Source organism: Petaurus breviceps, unplaced genomic scaffold (assembly GCF_028583685.1).
Source record: "Petaurus breviceps papuanus isolate PSGF00001 unplaced genomic scaffold, PetGlider_PUasm1.0 138, whole genome shotgun sequence".
NCBI lineage: Eukaryota > Metazoa > Chordata > Mammalia > Diprotodontia > Petauridae > Petaurus > Petaurus breviceps.
Window position 1 is genome coordinate 12,524,845 of NW_027185694.1, and position 23,835 is coordinate 12,548,679.

The window sequence follows — 23,835 nt, forward strand, 5'->3', positions numbered from 1 at the left end:
AAAAAAAAACTTACCTAGAAAACAGATCAAAGAGAAATTTAAGAATTATTGAACTACCTGAGGGCCATAACCAAAAAGTGAGCTGAGACATAATATTGCAAGAAAATATAAAGTAAAACTGTCCAGATGTCTTAGAATTAGAGAACAAAATTAAAAAAAACAGAATAATCCACCAATCAACTCCTTAAAGACACCCCAAAATAAAAACTTTCATGAATGTTATAGTCGAATTCCAGAACTCCAAGATCATGGAGAAAATACAAGTAGCCAGAAGGAAAAAAAAATTCAAACATCATGAAACCAAAAACAGGATCACAGAAGCTTTAGCAGTTACCACTCTAAAAGGACTAGTAGCCTTGAAAATATGATACTCTGGAAAGCAGAAGAACTTTGATTACAATAAAAAATAAACCTATCCAGCAAAACTAGGTATAAACCTATTGGATGGAAATGACCATTAAATTAAGTAGGAGACTTTCAAGAAGTCCTGATGAAAAGATCATGTGTTGCTGTTGTTGTTGTTGTTCAGTTGTGTCCACCTCTTTGTGACTCCATTTCTGGGTTTTCTTGACAAAAATACTAAAGCTGTTTGCCACTTCTCTCTCCAGCTAATTTTACACATGAGGAAACTGGGTTAAACACAGACTTGCCCAGAGTCACATGGCTAGTAAGTGTCTGAGGTCAAATTTGAACTCAGGCCTTCCTGGCACCAGGCCCGGTTCTCTAGCCACTTGTGCCAACTAACTGCTCACTACCTCTCATAGTTAAGTAAATATATACTATTAAAATGTGTTAACTTTTCCATAAAACCTCCAAAACCCATGATATTGTATCACTAAGAAGTGTTCTGTTGCCTAACTATTCTTAAAGCTTTGAGGATACAATAGCTTCTTCTTATAACAAATATCATTGAGGGAGGATTCCAGGAAGATTGTGTAGCAGGTCAGAAAATTCTAAGCTCTCCAGACTTCCCCCACAAATGAGATAATAACAGCACCTCAGACCAACATAAAGCAATAAAATTAAGTAAGAGTAGAGGTAGAACTATGGTCCTCCTGGGACAATCAGAGAATATCTGAAGAAAAATCCCAGGATGAGGCTTGGTGCCTGCTAAGAGTAAACACCTCCAGTCCAGGTCCATTTAAACAACAAACGGCAAGCCCTAGGGTTAGGTGGGTTGGGAGATTGCCTAGGCCCCAGCCACAAAAAACTTTTATTCCTGGGAAAATGAGGGGAATTGGGCATCTGAGCCTGGAAGATCGAGGGGACCTCTGCTGACAAGGAATATGAGACCCAGATGTGCTGTGGAGACACAGCTAGGGGTGAGAAAGAACGAGCACATGCCTGGTGGGTACAGAAGCAGTGAACTGGAGCTGGGGCCACAGCTGTGGGCACTTACAAGGAGTCTAGAGGTCTTGGTTTTGGTTCTAGGACAGAGGGAAGAACTGAAGGAGGATCTGAGACCAGAAGCACCATCCCCCATACTCCAGGGCTAGAGGTGATTAAAAAAAACCAAGCTACTACAAAGAAAAATAAATAAATAAATGAACTGGCAAAGGAGAAAAATCCAATGATAGAGAGTTACTATGGAAATAGAGAAGACTGGGGCTGTTCTTCAGAGGAGGATACTGAACTCTTCTACCCCAAAGAGTAATGTTAAATGGTCACCTGCCCAAAAAGAATTCATAGGAGAACATAAAAAGATTTTAAAAATCAATTGAGAGAGATTGAGGGAAATTTTTTTTAATTCCAAGAAAAAAGATTATGAAAAGAAAGTCAATCAGAAAAGGAAATCCAAAATCTTAAAAGAAGAAAACAACTCTGAAAATCAGAATTGGGCAAGGGGAAGCCAGTGAAGTTATAAGAGATCAAGAAATAATGAAACAAAATATAAAGAATGAAAAAATAGAAGAGAATGTAAAACATCTCATAAGAAAAACAACTGACCTGGAGAACAGATCAAGAAGGGAAAACATTAAGAATAAAAGGACTACCTGAAAGCTATGAACAAAAAAAGAATCTTGATACATTAATACAAGAAATAAAGAAAATTGTCCTGAAGACAAGTCCTGAAGAACAAGAGGAGAAAGTAGAAATAGAAAAAATCCATTAATCACTGCTTGAAAGAGATCCTATAAGGAAAATTCACAGGAATATCATACTAAAATTCCAAAACCCCCAACTCAAAGATAAAACATTAGGAGTAACAAGAAAAAAAAACAATTTAAATATGATGGCGCCACAATTAGGAGCACATAAGACCTAGAAATACATACAACAAAAGACTACAGGTCTTAGAACACTATATGTCAAAAAGGAAAAGAACTGTGATTGCAACCAAAAATATCATACCCATCAAAAACTAAGCATAATCCTAAATGGAAAAAAGGATATTTAATGAATTGTCAGACTAAAGAAAAAACTGAACTTAATAGAAGATTTGACATATGAGCCAAGAGAATTATAAGGTACGTATGTACCTTATAATTACAAAACTAATTACAAGGGACTCAAAAAGGACAGACTATTTACCTTTTGTGTATGTAAAATGTAAAACATATGTCTAAGATTGTTGTTAGTAATTGGGTAGTTCATAAGAAAGATCAGAGTAGACCTCAGTATGATATGATTTTTAAAAGAAGAACCATTTAGGAACAGCTAAAAAGAGAAGTTATTTTAAACAAATGAGGTGTAAGAGGAAGAGCCGATGCAGAGGAATTAGATGGGGGAGAAGGGCTGGTAGTTCTGGAAACCTACATTCATCAGCAATGAGTTCAAGAGGAAACAATACAAATATATCTAGAAGAGTATAAAATTCTTCTAAATTCAGAAAGAAACAAAATACTAAGGGGATGGGGGGGACAGGATAGGAGAGGGATGTACAGAGGGGAGGGAAATGGAATGGGTTAAAGGGACATATAGAAGGGTCTTTAAATTAAAGAGAAGAGAAGGATAAGGGAGGTATCCTTGGAAGGAGCTTAGATTAATTAATAGGAGGGCAAGGTAGCAGGTAGAAGTAAAGTAGAGGAGTCAGGAGGGATGGAAAATAAGAGATACACACAAATATAAAATAAAGTTTAGGAGTAGAATTTTTTAGGGAAAAAGAAGCAGGGGGGTAACTATGATCTCAGACAAAGTTAAGGCTAAAATAGATTTAATCGAAAGAGAAAAATAGCAAAACTACAGTATGTGGCGGCCATATTTATCAAAGTTGTGTTGATCTATTTAAAACAACTAGACGGTATAAGGTGGGAATATTGCTGCGGTGTTGGAAATGATGAATTGGTGAACTTGGAAAAATATGGAAATACTTGGACTTATGAGGGAAGAGGTTATCCAGTCTTGGAGAAACAGAGGATAAATAAGTATAGTGCAGTCTTACATAGATGCACGTGAATGTATAAGTTTATATATAAAACTATGATTATTGTTATCTAAATATATGTATAAGTGTATGTATGGACAGGTGCATGTGTGTTTAAGTATATATGTATATCTTTGTGTGTATATGTCCATATATGTATGTCTATATGTCTCTATATAAATATATCTGTACTTTATTGTGACTTCTTGGGGAAGTGGGGAGAAGGGAGGAAAAGAAAAAAGTAAAGTTTACAGCAGAGAACAAAAAAATCTTACAAGGAAGAAAATAAAAGATGGACAGCTTTCAACACAATGCCTTGTATATATTATGTAGGCTTTTTCTTGAAATTTATTGCTATATATTTTGAATCCTCTCTCACATTCTACTGTGTCCATGGCAATTTTTCTTATTTTCTTATTTTGTATTATATTATCTTATTTGTAGTTATTTTGTATAAATGTTGTATTTATTGTATTATTAAATATTTAGTATTTAAGTTTGTTCCTTTTTTCTTCTATTTTGTATTTAAGTTTAAAATTTTTTTAATTAACAAAAAATGCCATTATCTTTTTTTTTTCTTTACAGACTCAATATATTAATTCCCAATTAGCTTCCAATTCATCTACTTGAATTTCAGGTAGCAATGCATTGGTTCTATTAAAGGGAGAAATTATTATTTCTTCCCCGACCCCTCCCAGGCCCTCCTCACCAATGCTATACTGTATTAGGCTCAAGGTGTTCAATTTAAATTACCAAGGAAATACTGTCTTCAGACCCATCATCCACTGACTCGGCATACAGATGAAAATGCATCATTTTCTTAGTGGAAAAAAATATATTTCCTTAGTAAGCATGGACACAATATATGGGCACCTGTTTCTTTACATGAAAGGCAATTTCTAAAGAATAAGATTTAAATTCTATGGCTACTTTCCAGTTGATCCAGGTAAGGATTTGCATAAGCTTAAGCTTGTGAGCATACTGTTTCACCACTGCACGAAGTAATTGGATAAACCATGAACTATTCTTTGAATTTCTCTAAGAATAGTAGTAGCCAGGAACTGTAGAATATGCATATAAGTCTGCCTCAACAGGTATTTTTGGCATATTATGTCTTCATGAGTGCCACTGTCTGCCTCAACACCACAATCCAACTCTGGGTCTCTACATGCTTGAATAAATAAAAATCCTTGGTTTTCCTGTTAGACTTCTACACTTATCCACTTTAAAGAAACATGTTAATCTTTTCAGGTCTACACATCCATCTGTGCCAAAGATGATTCCTTCTTCACCATGACTTAGAATCACGTAAACAAAATTGCTCCTTTGGCTGTGATCTTCATTAGAAACATTGCACATTAATTCAATGATTTCTTTATATGTCAGATCATTTTATTCCTGACTTTATATTTCAAGTCTTTTAATGCATCCTTAATGTTTGCTGCATCTACATCTGTACCAGACCAAAGTGACATTTCAGTTTTTGGGTGAAAATGTTAATTTTTTATTATTATACATAAACCCATTTCTGGATATTCCATTTTGTAGCCCTCTGATGGCAGTCCAGATTCTGCTGACTTGCTGCCAAGGAGTATCTTTACTCCTGAACTTTTGGTGGATTTTGAATCTACTGTAATTTCAGTATTTGCCATGGTAGTTATATTACTGATGTACCTCCAGCCATTTCTGGATTTGGCTCCACCAGAAAGACGAGAATTGAATATAAGATGTGACATTCAAACACAAGATTCAAGAAAAGCATGAAAAAGGCAAACATGAGTGAGAAATCATAAGGTGCTTAGTAAGATTATACTATTTACATTCCTATATGGCATTGTTGTTGTTTGTGCTTCATTCCTGAAGAGGGCCAATGACATCGGGAAGGTGATGTCATAACTTGCAAGTGAACTGGATTGAAGTGAGGCAGGGGTGTGCAAAGTCATCAGCCTCACTCTCTCCTGTGGAGCCATTTGGGTCCAGTGGCAAGATACAGATCAGAATGATTAGAGATGGCCCTGGATGTAGTGGGAGACGTGGCCTCTTTAAGCTAAGGTCTTTCCCAAGCCTCAGTTTGTCTGAAGTAATACCCATCCAGTGATTAAGGACAGGTAAGAAATGAGGCAACGAATGTTTGCTGTTGTTGTTTTCACCTAGTTACAAACAAAAGGAGTAAAAGAAAAAAAATCAGTCTGGGAGAGGAAGACCTCCAGGGTATCTGGTCAAAACTGAAACAATTGCTATTTGCAGTCACTCTGAGCTATCAGAATCCAAACAATGACCAACTGAGGCTGGGACTTGATGTTGGCCAATCAATAAGAGCCAGACTGATTTGGGTTTAAGGTATGGTCCTTAAAAGAAAAGCTACCATCATTAGGGTAGGTCAAAGAAGTCTACTTAGACAGAGAGCATGAATCTATTATGCTGGGATGATCTCAAAAAAATGAATGGATGGGTGAGAAAAAGGGATTCACTAGAAGAAGAGGGAAGGGAGAAGAAGAATAGAGAAAATTATCTCACATAAAAGAGATATGCCAGGAAGAGTATTTAAAGTGGAGAGGGAAAATGAGAGGTGGGGAGCAGGTAATGCTTGAACCTTACACTAATCCAAATTGATTCAGAGGAAATAATATATATATACATACAGTTGGGTATAGAAATTCATCTTAACCAAGAGGGAAGGTAGAGAGGAAGGTGCTGAGAAGATGGGAGGGGGTGACAAGAGGGAGGATTGATTTGTTAGAAGCAAAACAAACTTTTGAGAAGACAGGGTAAATAAATAGAAAGATAAACAGAAAAGAATGAAATGGGGGGAAATACACAGCAATCATAACTGTGAATGTGAATGGAATGGAGTCACCCATAAACAGGAAGACCACAAAATGGACTGGAAACTACAATCCTACAATATGTTGTTTACAAAAGACACACTTGAAACACAGAGTTAAAGTAAGTGGGTGGAGCAAAACCTATAATGTTCAACTAAAGTTAAAAAAAAGGCAGGGGTAGCAATCGTGATCCCAGACAAAGTAAAAGTAAAAATAGATCTAATTAAAAGAGATAATCAGGGAAACTACATTTTGCTAAAAGTTACCATAGGCAATGAATTAATAGCAATACTTAACATATATACAACAAATGGCACAGCATCCAAATTCTTTTTTTTTTTTTTGCTTTTTGGAGGGCAATTGGGATTAAGTAACTTGCCCAAGTTTGTGTGTGTGTGTGTGTGTTAAGTGTTTGAGGCTGGATCTTAACTCAGGTCCTTCTGACTCCAGGGCTGGCCCTATCCACTGTGCCACCTAGCCGCCCCTATCCAAATTCTTAGAGGAAAAGTTAAGTGAAAGTAAGGTTAATGGGATGTAAGATCTTCCCTGTCTATTAATAGGCCTATGTGCCCAGCTGTGATACATCCTGAATCACATAGAGCCCTGGCCCAGAGCTAATCAGGCTCTTGGCTATGGGGAGTTTCCAATTAAGTGCTAGACACAAGGATACTCAGGCTTCTCAGCACTCAGCCAATAAGATGCTAGTCTTTTTTATATATTTTGGGAGGTTGGCATTTTGCTTTGGGGGTTTGCTTATGAGAAGGGCTGTTTGATTTTCTGGTTGAGACTCTGAGTAGTAGTGTGTTCAGAGGTTCCCCCCAACCGCTCAGATGTAAAGACTCTCTCACTCCAGTAGTGTATATAAAGTATATAATAATATTGCTTTGATTTAGGCTGAGTATTCTCTGTTGGTCTTTATGCTAATTTCTCTGCTTGTATTTTCTCTGACATTCAGGGTGCTGACTTTTCCCATGAACTAGTGAATGTAATTAAAGTAATTATTGACCCCTTAAAAGTTGTTTTCCTTTAAGAAAAGCAAATTCAAAAACCTGTGCTAGTCGGCCATCCTGGGTATACCAGGTGCTTGCTGTTACAGTGAATTAAAGGAGGAAATAGACAGTAAAACTTTACTAGTAGAGGACCTCAATTAATACTTCTCAAACTTTGACAGCTCTAACCATAAAATAAACAAGAAAGAAGTTTAAGTGATAAATAGAATTTTAGAAAAGTTAGATATGATAAACCTCTGGAGAAAACTGAATGGGAATAGAAAGAATATACCATTTTCTCAGCTGTACATGGCATCTTCACAAAAAAAGTGACCATTTATTGTGGCATTAAAACTTCACAAACAAATGAAGGAAAGCAGAAATATTAACTGTGTCTAATTTTTGGATGATAGTTCAAAAAATTATACTTAATAAAGGGCTTTTGAGGCAGAGATTAAAAATTAAGTGGAAACTAAATAAACTAAGCCTAAATTATTAGTGGGTCAAAGAGCAAACCATAGGAAGAATCAGTAATTTCATTAAAGATAACAACAGTGAGATGTCATGGAAAAATTTGTGGGATATAATCAAAGCAGTTCTTCAGGGAAAATTTATATCTCTAAATATTTACATCAATAAAAGAGAGGAAAAGCAAATCAATGAATTGGGCATGCAACTAAAAAATAGGGGGAAAAACAAATTTAAAATCCTTGATGAAACACCAAAATAGAAATCATGAAAATCAAAGGAGTGATTAATAAAATTGAAAGTAAAAAAAATGGACTAATAAATAAAACTAGAAGCCAGTTTATGGGGGGAAATGAATAAAAGAGAAAAACCATTGGCAAATTTAATTCAAAAAATGAAAGAAGAAAACCAAATTATCAAAAATGAAAAGAAAAAAAGGCACAACCAATGAAGATTAAAATTAAAGTAATTATTAAGAGCTATCTTGCCATTGCCTATATGCTAATAAAACTGACAGTTGAAATGAAAAAGATGAATATCTGCAAAAATATACATTGCCCAGATTAAAGAAGAGGAACTAGAATACTTAAATAACCCTATCTCAGAAAAATATAAAATATAACCAAGTTATAAATTGGTCTTATAAATTTACCCTAAGGAGGCAAAAAAAGGACTAGGTGGTTTTATAAATGAATTCTACCAAATATTTAAAGAAAAATTATCATAATGTTATATAAACTGTTTGGAAAAAAATAGATAAAGGAGTTCTTCCAAATTCCTTACTTGACAAAAATATGATTTTGACACCTAAACTTGGGAGAGCTAAAGAAAACTATAGACCAATTCCCTAATGAATATTGATGAAAAAATTTTAAATAAACCCCTTGCAATATATCACAAAGATCACACATTACGACCAGGATGGATTTATATTAAGAATGCAGGGTTGGTTTAGTATTAGAAAAACTATAAGCATAACTGATCATATCAATAACAAAAAAAACAAAAATAATATGATTATATCAATATATACAGAAAAAAAGCTTCTTATACCCTTTGACCCAACAATACCATTTCTGGGTAGGGCTGTATCCCAAGGAGATTATAAAAAATGGGAGAGGGACCTACATGTACAAAAATAATTGTGGCAGCTCTTTTTGTGGTGGACAGGAGCTAGAAGTCAAAGGGATACCCATCAATTGGGGAATGGCTAGACAAGTTATGGTATTCAAATGTAATGGAATACTACTGTACTATAAGAAATAATGAGCAGGTAGACTTCAGAGAAACCTAGAAAGACATAAACTGATGCGGATAAAGTAAGCAGAACCAGGAGGACACTGTATTTGTGATGACTGACTTTGGTAAGACTTAGCTTTTCTCAGCAATGCAAGGACCTAAAACAACTCCAAATGATTCATGATGAAAAATGCCACCCACAACCAGAGAACAAAATATGGAGTCTGAATGTAGTTCAAAGCACACGACTAGCTCTCTGTTTTTGTTTTGTATTGTTTTTTCCTTCTCATGAATCCTCCCATTCATTCTAATTCTTCTATACAACAGGTCTAATGTGAAAATGTTTAATAAGAATGTATATATGTAAATCCTATATTGGATTGAACACCATCTTGGAGAGGGGGGAAGGGAGGCAGCTAGAGAAAATTTAAAACTTATGGAAGTGAATGGTGAAAACTAAAAATAAATTAATTTATTAAAAAAAAGAAAAAATGTTTCTCACAAAATGCAGTATCTACTCCCATTAGCAACAATAAAAATCATATGAATAAATCTTATAAGAATAACTCATATTTTAAAATTATAAGTAATAGCTATATAAAGCCAAGAACAAGCTTTATCTGTTAGGGAGATAAACTAGAAGCCTTTCCAATAAGATCAGAAATGAAGCAAGGTTGTTCATAATTATTATTCAATATTGTACTACAAATGCTAGCAATAGCAAAAAGACAAGAAAAAGAAATCGAAGAAATAAGCATATGCAACAAAGAAACAAAATTCTCAATTTTTGCAAATGATATGATATGAAGACCTGAGCTAAATTTATAAAAATAGGAACCATTCCCAATTGATAAAAAGTCAAGGGATATTAACAGGCAGTGTTCATAGGAAGAAATCTAAGTTACAAACAATCATATGAAAAATGTCCTAAGTCATTAATAACTAGAGAAATACAAAATAAAACAACTTTGAAGCACTACCTAATACCTAGCAGTTTGGCTAATATGACAGGAAAATGGAAATGGCAAATGTTGGAGGAAATGTAAGAAAAGAAGTACCCTTGTTGGAACTGTGAACCGGTCCAATCATTCTAGCGAACAATTTGGGAGTATGTATAAAGGGCTATAAAACTATACATACCTTTGACCCAGCAATACCATGACTAGATCTATGTCCCAAGGAGACCAAAGAAAAAGGGAAAGGATCTATCCATACAAAAATATTTATGGCAGCTTTTTTGTAGTAGCAAAAAGAATTGGAAACCAAAGGCATGCCCTTAAATTGTGGAATAGTTGAACAAGTTATGATATATAAATTGATAGAATACTATTGTGCTGAAAGAAATGAAGGGAGGAAGACTTCAATGAACTGATGCAAAGTGAACATAACAGGAAAACAATCTATATACCAACAGCAATCTTGTAAATATAATCAACTATGAAAGACTTAACTAATCTGATCAATACAATTCACCACAACTCCAAAGGACTCATGATGTAAAATGCTATCCACCTCCAGATAGAGAACTGATGGACTCAGAGTATAGATGAAAGAAGTTTTTCTTTTCTTTGTTTCCCTTGCTTTCCTTTCTTGTAGGGGAGGGGGTGAAGGAGAGGTATGGCTAATGTGGAAATAAGTTTTTCATGATTTCCATGTAAATAGGTATATTTCTTGCCTTCTCAGTGGATGAGGGAGGAGGTGGAGTGAGGGAAAGAATTTGAAACTGAAAATTAAAACCATATCAAATTTTAAAAGTGAAAACATCCTGTACTCTGCAAAGAAGAACAATTCCATTTTCTCTTTACTTATGGTAATGCCTTTAATAGTAATTAAAGGCCCTTTTGGGGCGGCCAGGTAGCACAGCAAGTAAGAGCACTGGCTCCACTGTTGAGAAGACCTGGAGATCGAATCCCGGGCTCAGACACTTAGCACCCACCCAGAAACACCTGGCTGTGTAACCTTGAGCAAGTTACTTAACCCCCATTGCTTAGGGGCGGCCAGGTGGTTCAGCGAGTAAGAACACTGGCTCCAGTGTCTGGATGACGTGGATCAAATCCCGGCTTGGATACTCAGCACCACACCCAGAAATGACTGGCTGTGTAACCTTGAACAAGTTACTTAACCCTGATTGCTTTAAAAAGAAATAGTAATACCTTTCATTTCTTTTTCTTGTCTTATTGCTATCATTAGTATTTCTTGAACTATGTCAAATAATAACGAGGAGATATGGCATCCTAGTTTTATTCCTGTCTTAATTGGGAAATCTTTTAGTGTTTCTCAATAGCAAATAATGCTAGTTTTTTGTTTATGTATAGACTTTTTATTATACTTTTAAATGTTCTTTCTCTTTGTTCTTTTTAGGATTTTTAACATAAATTAGTATTATATTATCAAAGATATTTACTGTACCTATAAAAATACCAATATGCTTTTGATTGTTTTTATTTTTAATATGATGTTATAATGTTTGTTTTCCTAACACTGAACCATCCTCAGATCCTTGACATAAATACAACACAGTCATAGTGAATAATTTTGAGAAATATTGCTGAAGTTGATTTATTATAATTTTATTTTAAAATTTTGAATCAATATTGCTCTCTATATTTCTTTATAGAAATTTTTGCTTTATCCCTTCCTAATATAAATATTAGGGTCACATCTGTCTCATAAAAGACTATTGGAAAAGAGTTTTCTTTCCTAGATAGTGAGAATAAATGTGGAGGGAACCATTAAGTGCTAGAGGCACAAAGCACCAAAACAAGAACTTTTGCTTGGTATGGACAATAAATTTGTTTAAGTAGTTAGAGAGAAGTGGGAACAATGCAGGCTGGAATTATTGGGAAACACTTTATCAGGAAGGGGAGATTTATATTGGGCCTTAAGAATGGATAGAAAATGAATAAGTTGTGGCAGCTAGGTGGCGCAGTGAATAGAGCACCAGCCCTGGATTCAGGAGGACCTAAGTTCAAATTTGGCCTCAGTCATTTAACACAAAAACTAGCCATGTGACCTTGGGCAAGTCACTTAACACCAATTGCCCTCCAAAAAAAAAGAATAAGTAGAAAGAAGGAAGAAGAACACCAAGAGAGAAGCAAGAGAGTATCTTCAGATCACAAGATAGGTCTACAGACCAATCCATCGATTTAAGAAGTTCTTTCAGATCACCCAGTGTGTGTGAGAAGTCCTTTCAGACCCAGTTGGCTCACTGCCCTTTTATTCTGGCCCACTGTTAGAGGTGAAAATAAATACATTAGAAAAATGTGTGTTTCCTGAAATATCAGCTGCACCTTATTGTGCTCCAAATTTCACACTGATAAATAACCTCTTTCTCATTAACATGCAGGCTCCCTACAATTAGCACTCTCATTTGCACTATGTAAACAGCTTCTAACTGTGCCTTTTACCTCTTTGTTCAAACAAAGATTTCTGTTAGTGAGAAAGAAGAAAATTAGTAGCAGGTGAGAGCTTATTTTTGATTATATTGAGATTGACTGTTGTTCTCCAAATCTTCTCTAATTCCCCCAAGATATTTATTTACAGACCTTGATTTTCCATCTTTAAAAAAAAACCTTTTCTGGTCTTAATTGACAAACAGAAACACAAATAGCAGCAGCTAATTTCTGGCCTAGCTCCCAAATAATGATTGTTACAGCCTGGATCTTCTCTTTAGTTGTAGTTACCTAGGGTTACAGAGTACTAGAGAGAATAATAAAAATAATAATAATTACTAGAATTGATATAGAACTTTGCAGTTTGCAAAGCAATTCTTATACATTTTCCCCCAATTTGGACTTCACAACAAGACCTGTGAGATAAACAGGACAGGGAGTATAATCTTCATCTTATAGGTGAGGTCTAAAGAGATTAAGTGACTTTTCCATGGTGACCCAACTAGTGAATATCAGAGGTTTTGAATTCAAGTCCTTCCTGATTCAAAATTCCGAACTCTTTCCATTAACCTAGGTACTTTATTAAGTCTACAAAGATTTGGTAGAAATGTTTTATGGGAATGGAGGAAGAAGCTCACTACTCATCCATAGCTTATGAAGTCTGACCTCTCAAATTGTATAGCCTAAGACCTTGTTCCCCTTTGATTTATATTGCCTCTGGAACTAACCTCCCCTAACTGCCAGCAGGCATCATCCCATCTTTTGTCCCACTGTCCTGTTCCCTCTATATATCTGGACCGAAAAGTGAGTTGCAAGGCAACCTAGGAGATGTATCATTATAGTCTCACATCTCAAATATTTATATTTATATATGTAATATATAACTAATATACTATATCATTTACATGTTATTAATATATATACATAAATACACACTAATACATAGGTATACATTTGTATATTTGTTCAATACATGTTAAATTAAGGGGCAGCTAGGTGGCACAGTGGATAGAATGTTGGGACTGGAGTCAGGAAGACCTGAGTTCAAATCCAATCTCAGATACCTACTAGCTGCATGACCCTAGGACAGTCCCTTAACCCTGTTTTGCTTCAGTTCCTTATCTGTAAAATGAACTGGAGAATAAAATGGCAAACGACTCCAGTATCTTTACCAAGAAACCCCAAGATGGAGTCATGGAGAATCATACATGAATGAAGCAGCTGAACAACAAAATATTATATTGTGTACTTATATGAATGTATGTGTGTTATATGTACATATATACAAATACATATGCATATATTTGTATTGTATGTGTGTTATATGTATATGTGTAAAAATATTTGCTATATTTCTTGTATCACATCATCCTCCGAATATCAAGATCATTCAAGATTCTCTGAAAAATATAACAACAGAAAAATCCCTGCCCTATGATCCTGTGATGATGAGTCATGAAGCAGGGAAATGTATGCACAGTCAAGGTATCTGTCACCATGCTGGAGGAGATGCAGCACAGAGGACAGATCAAAGAGAGCTTACCTGGGGATGGTGAGGTCTTCCAGATGACATGTGTAGGTAGCATCAAGTCAAAGAACACTGCTTCCTCCATAATCACTCAAAAGAATTTGGCCTATCCATCCACACAGGAAAGACCTAGTGGATGAAGAATGCCAATTGCCCAGACTTCCACATGCATTTATACCCATCTAGAGTTTATATAATCGTCTATCCAGGGCAGACAATACAGGTAGACAATGCACTGGGCCCAGAATTAAACAGGAGGAGGAAAGTGAGCCAGATTGCAAAGCTCTTTTATTGACCCCCAAGCTTTCCTTGAAAGTAAAGGCCTGTCTTTGAATTCCTAACATTTGATAGTTCTATGGTGTCAAGACATGAAACACTATTGTAACCTGAGAACTAAAGATGAATATAACACAGAGGACAACAGAATGGTACGTGGTGATTATGAGCAGGCTATACCATGTATCACATGAGGAATTCTAAAGAACCCAAGTAAGAGAATCATCAAAGAATTGTATGACAGGATTAGTCTCATGACAAGAGCAAAGGGGCTAGCCAGAGCAAAGCACTGGGACCCTCCAGATGCCAGGAGGGAAAGTGAGGAAAACCCAGCATAACCTTCCTCACTACTACCCTGGAAAACTTTCGGGGAATATAAGAGGTACACAGGATGAGCAGGCATGAATTGGCTACCATTTGTTTTGCTGGAGAAAGCTCCTGAATTAATGAAATCCCAAGTCCATTTTAGTAATTACAAGTATATATGTATAAGTACACATTTATATTTATAGGTGACAGTATACACTGTCAAATCTCTATCTCCTGACCAGACTATCATCTGACACTTTTTCTACGATCCTCAAGGATTTCTGCCTCTTAAGAATTGATCCAACTTGGGGAAATTTGTGTTTTTGTACACAAAGGGATCCAGGGATAATCCTAAACTGCAAATGTTTGTGGCCCTTTGGTGCATCCTATACAATAGAAAGGAATCTGTACTTGTAGATGGAACCTTGGTTTTAATTTCGGGTCTCCCATTTACTATATGTGTGACTTTCAGCAAGGAACCACCTGTCTGGGTAATCAGTTTTCTCATCTGTAAAATGAAGAGATTCACTTACATAGTCTCCAAGATCTCTTTAAAAATCCTATAATCGAAATATCTGACTATGCAGATCTCTTGCCTACCTCAGTCAATAACTAAGGTGAGACTCTAGAAATCCTCAGTTACACTAGAAACAACCAGTAAAATCCACCCCAGCTTCAGAAGCAGAAAGAAGCTGCCACACTTCTGTATATTGAAGGCATGCATAAATATGTGCTAATTCTTGGATCATAAAAATAGCCATAGTGGCTCCTCTGCAAAGGGTCATCATTTTTTAATGAGGACAGAGAGATCTAAGTGCTCCAGTCCCTGTGGGCCCAGCAGTGGTGACTTAATATTAGGTGTTGACTGTTTGTGCTCTTGAAGACTTAAACTTTTGTGTTTTCTTTAATGAAATATCTGTGAAATTATTGGTCTTTATAGGGACAGATTTGACAGACTTTATTTTTACTTGATCTGCCCGTACATAAATTAGCTTTGCAAAATCCTACTCCAGAATTTATTAAATTATGTTTGTAATTGGGAAACAGACATAGTATTTCTATTGTGACTTGCTTTGCTTAGAATTAACCAGAATTATCTGATTTTGTTTTCTACTTCAAAATTCAAGAAAAATTGTGATTTTGTCTGTATGCCCAAACCCTCCACCAAGGCAAATTGCAACCATTCCAGGAATGCAATCTCTAAGAGTTGCTGTGGGGGAAAAATTACCCTGTGGCCTAGCAGGTGATGAACATTTTGGATTTAGGAGGGCCATGATACTGCCACCACTCTAGTGCAGGCTTTATTTTCATCTCCTTCCTAGACTACTACCTGCTGGCTGGTCTACCTGTCACAAGTCTCTCCCTACTTCTTCTCAGGCCATCATTCACTCAGTTGCTAAAGTGAACTTCCTGAAAGTAGGTTTGATCATGTCACCCTCTCCCCCCCCCCACTCAATAAACTCCAGTGTCCCCCTGCGACCTCCAGGATCAAATAGAAAGTCCCTAGTTTGGCATTCAAAGCCCTTCATAACCTGCCCCTTCCCCTCTTTCCCAGTCTTCTTATACCTTATATTCTCCCTCCACCCTGCTGGTCTACTCTGCAATTTATTAATGCTGGCTCCCTGCCTCTTCCTGAAGTAAGACCCTCCATCTCCTGCCTCTAGGCATTTTCACTGGCTATTCCTCCATACCTTGAATGCTCTCTCTCCCTTCTCCTTTCCACTTCCTGGCTTCCATGACTTCAAGTTCCAGCCAAAATCCTACCTTCTCTAAGAAGCCTTTCCTCACCCCCCCAAATTCTAGTCCCTTACTTGTTTATTTTTCCCATTTTCTACCATACACTTACCTTGTTTGTATATGGTTTTTTACTTGTTGTTCCTCTCACTATACAGTGAGGGGTAGTTCTGGGTTTGTTTGGGGTTTTCTGCCTTTCCTTGTATCCTCAGTACTTAGCACAGTGCCTGACACATTGTAAGAGCTTAACAAATGTTTAGTGACTAGGACTAAAAATCTGTTCTATTCTGTATCAGAATAGCACATGGAATCTTAAGTACACAATCAAGCAGTTGCTCGACTAGGGGAGGTTTTATTGAATGAAAGAAAAAAATGCAAAAACAAATCAGTGAGCTAACTCTAAATTCCAAAGATCCCTCAGTGAAATTTTCAGTTATATGCCCAGTAAGAGGCATCTTCTGGATGGGGCCTCCAGAAGTCCCCTCCCCATGAGTCTGCCTTACATCTTCTACATCTTCTCTTTTCTACCCAGCGAGGTGACTCCATCAGGGTTTAGTTCTTGACTGTTTAATCCACTGGGTGAGAGGCACTAGATTAGAGAGAAAGCCTGGCCAATATTGCATATTTTCCCCACAATGGATGTCACTTTTGCAAAAAGCTAACACTGTAACTCCAGTACTGAGGCCAGGATTCCCTCTTACTGAGGCTTGTCATACCTCTTTGTTATCCCTCCTGCTTTTTTGTTTGAATGAGGTGCTAAAAGACACAGTTAGAAGCTTTTTACATAGTGCAAATGAGAGTGCTAATTGTAGGGAGCCTGCACATTAATGAGAAAGAGGTTATTTATCAGTGTGAAAATTGGAACACAATAAGGTGCAGCTGATATTTCAAGAAACACTCATTTTTCTAATGTATTTATTTTCACCTCTAACAGTGGGCCAGAATGAAAGGGCAGCAAGCCAAACAGACCCGAGTGCTTTCATATTCACTAGAAGAACTGAAGGAGCTGTGTTCCTAGACATGAATTTCACTTGCATCTTTACTCGATCATAACCTCCCAGAAGGACATGCTGAGAAGGCTAGGCAGATGCAATAGTGCTCCACTGCATGTAGACCTCAGAAAATTTTAGGGACAAAATCTTCTCTCACAGAGGAGGAAATGTCCCATAACACATATCCACATGCTATGTGTCCCTTCACATTAAATAAATTTATGTATAAGCATGATATATAGGTATATATACATATGTGTGTGCATGTGTGTATACATATATATTCACATATATAAAACTTCTCACAAACAAGATGAAATATCTCTATCTTTGAGATTCTCTCTCTCTTTTTCTCACTCTCACCCACCCCAAGTATCTCTGAGTCTTTCTCTCTCCTTTTCTCTCTCTCTCCCTTCCCACCCCACTCTCAGCATAGGCTCCAGTTCTCTTGCCACACTGATGCACTGACCTCTGGGGGCCCTTTTAGTTCTAGATCTGTGATACTATAATCCTATTATCTACCATTCTATGAACACATGTACCCACTTATTAATGTCCTTCTTTAAACAAGGCACCTAGAATTTAACCCAATATTCTAGATGTAGGCTGAGCAGAGTGGAGTACACCAGGATGATTATCACCTTAGGTTTGCACACAAAGCCTCTATGAACTTGTCCTAAGTTTGGGCTTGGGTTTGGGGCTTCTGTGTCACCACTCTGACTCATCTTGGGGCTTGTGGTTTATTAAGACACTGAGATCTTTTTATATGAACTTCTTTATGGTATATTTCTTCCATCTGGTACTTGTATACTTCAGTTTAGTTCACCAAATACTTAAGTGCCTATTCTATACAGGGCATTTGGTTAAATGATCTCCATCATAGCATGGCTTTTTGGAGACCATGCCAGGAGAGCCCAAGGTTTCAAAGAACTTAGCCATTCGGAAAGATATCAGTACAGGTCTTTTGGAAGACTATGTGCCTGCTGTCTGAAGACCAGATTGGCTGAACTGGAAGAGGCATTTCATCAAGGTTAGCCACAAAATGAAAAATTGTTTAACTATAGGAATTCTCAAAGTCCACCCCATAAGTATTAAGGAGATTTTTATTTAGTCATTAGATGGTACAATGGATAGAGCACTGGGTTTGGAGTCAAGAAGACCTTAGTTCATTCAAATCTTGCTTCAGACACTTAACTAGCTATGTGACTCTGATCAAGTCATTTAATTTCTCTTTGTTTCCTCATTTGAAAGATGGGGTTAATGAGAGCACCTGCCTCCTAGGGTTGTTCTCAGGATCAAATGAGATAATTTTACAATGCCTGGCACATAGTAAGTGCTGTATAAATATTAGCTACACCATTGTTATTTTTATTATTATTATCTGTCGGCAAAAGAAGTACCCATGAAAAAGATTATAGATCTTTGGTTAACATAAATTTCATCTTCATAGATTTAATTCCTAGTTCTCATCTGTTCAGATCTTTTTAGACCTTGGCTCTATCATCCAATGTATCAGTAACCATTCCTAGATTTACCATTATCTGAAAGTCTGATAATCAGGTCATCAGTGTCTTCATTCAAATCACTTTAAAAAAAAGTCTTAAGACCCAAAATAGGTCTCTATGACACTTTCCTAGAAACCTTTGTCTTCCACCTAACCACTATGAAATTCTTATAACACATGCTCTTCCTGAAAAGACAATCAATAGGATCAGTGTCATTATCACTTGGTAGGACCTTCAATTATTTCTGAGACACACAGGTTACTTTAGATATTCCTAGCCTTGTGACTATGAGTTCTCTCTACATGGTTTCTTTGGGTGTTCTTTTCAGTTTCCTACACAACTTAGTGGTCATGGTGGTAGCAGCAACTTCACTGCCCAGACTGGGTCCCCCCATTCTTATGCTAACAAGGTTCCTTCCCCTACTGACCCCCTTCCCATCTCAGTGTCATGGTCCTCTTCTGTATTTTAAGATAAAAGGATGATGTCATCAGTCAAAATCTGACCACATTAGTCACAGGACAGCTCCCAGTGGGATGATGAAAGGGAACACTGAGGGGATTTTTTACCTGCCACTGAGGACTATTAGGCAGTACACTGTTAAATACAAAATACATGCAAAACAGAAACAACATAATTTGGTGGAACAGGGGGAAGACATACTGACAGCTGGGGGATCAGGGAAGGCTTCAAGCAGAAGGTAGAGTTTGAGCTGAGCCTCTGAAAGGAAATAGGTACTATAAGAGGCAAAGGTGAGAAGCAAATACATTCCCCTGTCCATGGAGGACAACCAGTGTAAAGGCACATAGCACCTGGAGTGTAGTCTATGAATAGAAGACTAGATTGTCAAGTGCATAATGACTATAATGTATAATAAAGCTGAAAAGGTAGGTTGGGGTCACATCATGAAGGGTTTTAAATGCTAAACAGAAGAGTATCTATTTGATCACAGAGGTAAGAGGAAGCCACTGGAGTTTCCTGAGTAGGAGAGTTGACAAGGTCAGATCTTCACTTTAGACAAATCACTTTGGCAGTTATATGGAAGATGAATTGTCAAGGAAGTGACTTGGGACATGAGAAGGTGAAAAACCTGGAAGAATGCATGCCTGCTCCCTGGGTTATCAAGTAGGATGAAGTGCTCCTTTAAAGAATGAGAGAACTGCTTCAAGGGGAAATAAAGAAAAAAACAACAGGAAAGAGGCAGAGAAAAGGTAAAAAGGAGGTATCAGGAAGTGGTGGTGTGTAATAATGGAACATTGAGAAGTGAGGGAGAAAGGACTACTTAATATTTAGAATTGAGTAATGCAGGTATGGCTTTTCTCCAGGAGGAGGGAGCTGACTTTTTGGTGAAGAGTCAATGTTTGTCCTAAAAGGAATGATGATGTGGATTCATAGCTCATCCAGGAAGGGTCAGCAGAAGAAAGGACAAGTGGTGGCAGTTGAACCATCCCTGTTTAGGGGTATCAAGGTCAATCATCAATCTGACATAAACAATAGTTGCTACTTTCCCAGGGCATATATCCAGGATGTACATAGAGCTTCAAGACTCATCAAATCTCATGACCATGACCAATACCCTCTCCTCCCCAGTTCCAACTGATTCAGGTAAAGAACACTAAGAGGAAGAGGAAGAGAAAAATAGTCAAAGGAATAAGTATTTATATGTGGCACTTACCATGTGCCAGGCTATTCTATGTGCTTTTTTAAAAACAAATATTATCTCATTTGATCCTTACAACTCTGAAAGGTAAATGTTATTGTTATCCCCATTTTACAGATGAAGAAACTGAAGTTAAGTGACTGGCCAGCATCATTCAGCTAGTGTTTAGGGCCAGACTTGAGTTGAGGTCTTCCTCAACTAAGCCCACTGCACTACCAGCTGACTCCTAACAAAAAGACAAACACAGAGAAAGAGAGACAGACAGTGAGACAGAAACATGGAAAAAGATAGACCTTAGTCTACAAGTGGTGCTTTCATTACTGTCTTAGATTCAAAGTAGATTCAATAGAGAAAATATCTGGCAAATAAAAAAACTGGCTAATCAGATAGTATCTAAGAATTGGACCAGACCAAGAATTTTACTGGTATAGAGACCTCTCATCAAGAAAATTTTTTCTATACCCATGTGGATCTGCTGTGTGCCTTGTACTCTTAGAAAATTGCCAGAGGCACAGAGAATTTAAGTGACTTTCCCTAGGATCACACAAGCTCTTTCAGTCCCCTAGGCAATGCTGACTATCTTGGATTTCTGAACTTTGACTTAAAGCATGGGAATGACAGGCTCTTGACCAAGGATGGAGTATACCTAACAAGGTCTATTTGCCTGGAATCTTGTGAATCAAATCAAGAGGGTTTTAAACTTAAAATGTAGAAGGAATGAGAAAACTCTCTTTATGGACCAGCTGAACCTACAATCTTGGAGCATAATATGTGAAACATAGGAAGAAGAAAAAGAGAGACAAAGTAATTCTCATTACAGTATACAGGAAGAGAATCCACAATAAAGCTCATTCAGAAGTTTCTATACAAATACACAAAGCATAGGTTTAAAAATAGAGTATACTAGAGAGTCTAAAGAAAGGAGACAAATTTGACCTCATATTTATCACTGGGATGAAACTCATGACTGGAATATCCTTCTCAAGGAATCTTGGCTAGCTAGAACAGTGAAACATGTAATCAGATGAAAGCGGTATTGAGGGAAAGCAGAGAAGGGGGTCCTGATCTACCATTTCACCAATATAAGAAAGTCCCAGTGTGAAAGCTCTTTTACCAAAGCATCTCATCTGTAGCAAGTAGACTTAGATAGCTGCCTGGGGCACTGAGAAGTTTTCTGCCCATGGGTAGAATGGGCAAAACAGTTGGCCAGCATGTTTCAGAGATGGGATTAAAACCCAGGTCTTCCAGATTCCCAAGGTTGATCTTCTATCCACTATACCAATTCATACTTCTTCTCATAAGGTAAGAAGGAATAAGAGAATTAATAATTAACAAAAGGTGTAATGGGAATAGCACTGTATAATAATTATACTTATCTCAGAGGGTTGGTATAAGTATCAATTGAGATAACAGAAATAAAACAGTTCACAAACCATAAAACATCCTATAGATGCTAGTGATTATTATTGTTGAAAATAATAATGATAGAATATATTCAAGAAAATCTAGAAACCTAAATGGTGAAATATGTTGGAGAATATCTGGTTTAGCACTACTACAGAAGAGATATTGTCATCATAATACACAATTGTACCATGGAACCCTGGACACATGGAGGATGTATACAGAAATAGTTCAAGAAACAGATCACAAATATGGCATGTGGGTATGTTATTGTAGTGATAGGGGCACCTCAAGTATCTAGGCACCTGCTAGAACTGCTCTCTGAATAAAAAAGGGAAGCTGAGGGGTAAACCTATTTTGCCTCAATGATAATTTCATTTTTCAAAAGGCAAACAAGCTGACAAGGGGAACTTCAGTTCTAGATCTGACTCTGATCTATGAAGAGGAACTTAGTGGCTGGGATGAAAAGTGATGGGGACCTGGAGGGGAAGTGACAACTCCATCTTATCATTTATGATACCGAAGGAGAGAAGAGTCAACAATTATATGACATGTGCTTAGATTTTTAGGAGCAGAAACTTCAAATGTGTCAGAGGAAGGGTAGGTAGAATCTGATGGACTATACTGGACTTGTTGAGTCAACTCTGAAAGGATAGACAGCTATCGAGATTGAAATTTTGAAGACTTAAAGAACACTAATTCTGATGAGGGAAAAAGAAGGGGGTGGGAACTATCTAAAGAGACCAAAACATCTGTAAAGTGGATGGAGGCAAGGACCAGTAATGGAGAAGACATAAAAATCAAGGTGTGATCCTGTATGAATAATGTCAGGAGTGTTGAAGTTCATAATAAGCTGAGCTGAATAGTTATCAAAAGCAAAGGAAAACAAAAAGGATTATATGGAGGAAAAAAAGAATCAAAGTAGACATAGGTCTAGTGCTTGGGGGTAGATGAAATGAAGATAATAGAAGATGGAGAGAAGGCAGTATTCTCTTCCGAACTCTTACTTTACTTCTATTTTTTTCTACCAAGAAGAATGATCTTTGGCTTTCAAATTAAATACAGAATTGCTAAGAAATTGTATACATGGCTTCAATGAAATTAAATCACCAAGTAACGAAAGAACTGACAAATATGCTTACTGAGCCACAGTCATCAATCTTTGAAAGATTTTTCAGGAATAATAGGTGTACTAGAGAATTGGAGAAGGGCAAATATAACCCCGGTTTTAAAAAAAAAATGAGAGTAGAATCTTCCAGATTTAGGTCAGTGGATTTGACTTTGGTTCCTGGCAAAATTCTATAGCACATTATTAAAGAAATGGTTAATGAATATTTATAAAAAGAAATAGTAACTATCAAGAATTGGTTTTATCAAAACCAGATCCTGCCCAAGTGGTCCCATATCTATTTCTTTACATCAGAATGCTATAGATATAATTTAAAATGAATGTTAACAGAACATCTGAAAAAGTCATTCATTCTCTTCATTCACACAGACAAAGATGGAGAGATACGGGTTAGATCGGTACATTGAAGGAGATTTAGAACTGGTGAAATGATTGAACCCAAAGAGCAGTACTTAATGATCCAAAGTCATCTCAGAAAGAGACATCTAGTGGAGTGCCTGAGGGATCTGTGCCCTATACTGTTTAATGGTGGGATACCTAAGAAGGTGTATGACAGAGTCAGAATCCAAAAACAAAAACAAAACAAATAGACTAGAATGTTGGGTAATAAGATAAAATGTAACACAAACATAGGAGTATGCATATGTCTTCCATATCCAGGTCCAAAAAGCAACTTTACACGTAAAAGATAGGCAAGGGTAGATAGACAACAGTTTATATGAAAGATGGAGGAGCTTTAGTAGACTTCAAACTCAGTAAAAGTCAACAGGGCAATTTGGCTATGAAAAACAATCTGTTGCTATCCTGAGATGACATTCAGAAGAAGGCAGGTGATGCTTTCTGTACTCTGCACTGACCCAAAACACATCTGGAGTCCTGCGTTCACCTCTGAGTCACATTTTAGAATAAGATAGAGTTAAGAGGAGGAAGATGAAGATGGTGAGGAAACTAGAGACCATGCCATTTGAAGAGCAGATGAAAGAACTAGAATGTTTAGACTTTTGAACAAAAGACTTAGAAGAGA

The 23,835-nt window shown here is 36.8% G+C and overlaps 1 long non-coding RNA gene and 1 pseudogene across 8 annotated transcripts in view; both read right to left on the reverse strand.

Moving 5' to 3' along the window:
• The window catches only part of LOC138175386 (uncharacterized), a 284,137-nt gene that overhangs the window by 13,097 nt on the left and 247,205 nt on the right, over positions 1-23,835 (reverse strand). The window lies entirely within an intron of this gene.
• On the reverse strand, positions 4,177-5,161 carry LOC138143913 (caspase-3-like; annotated as a pseudogene).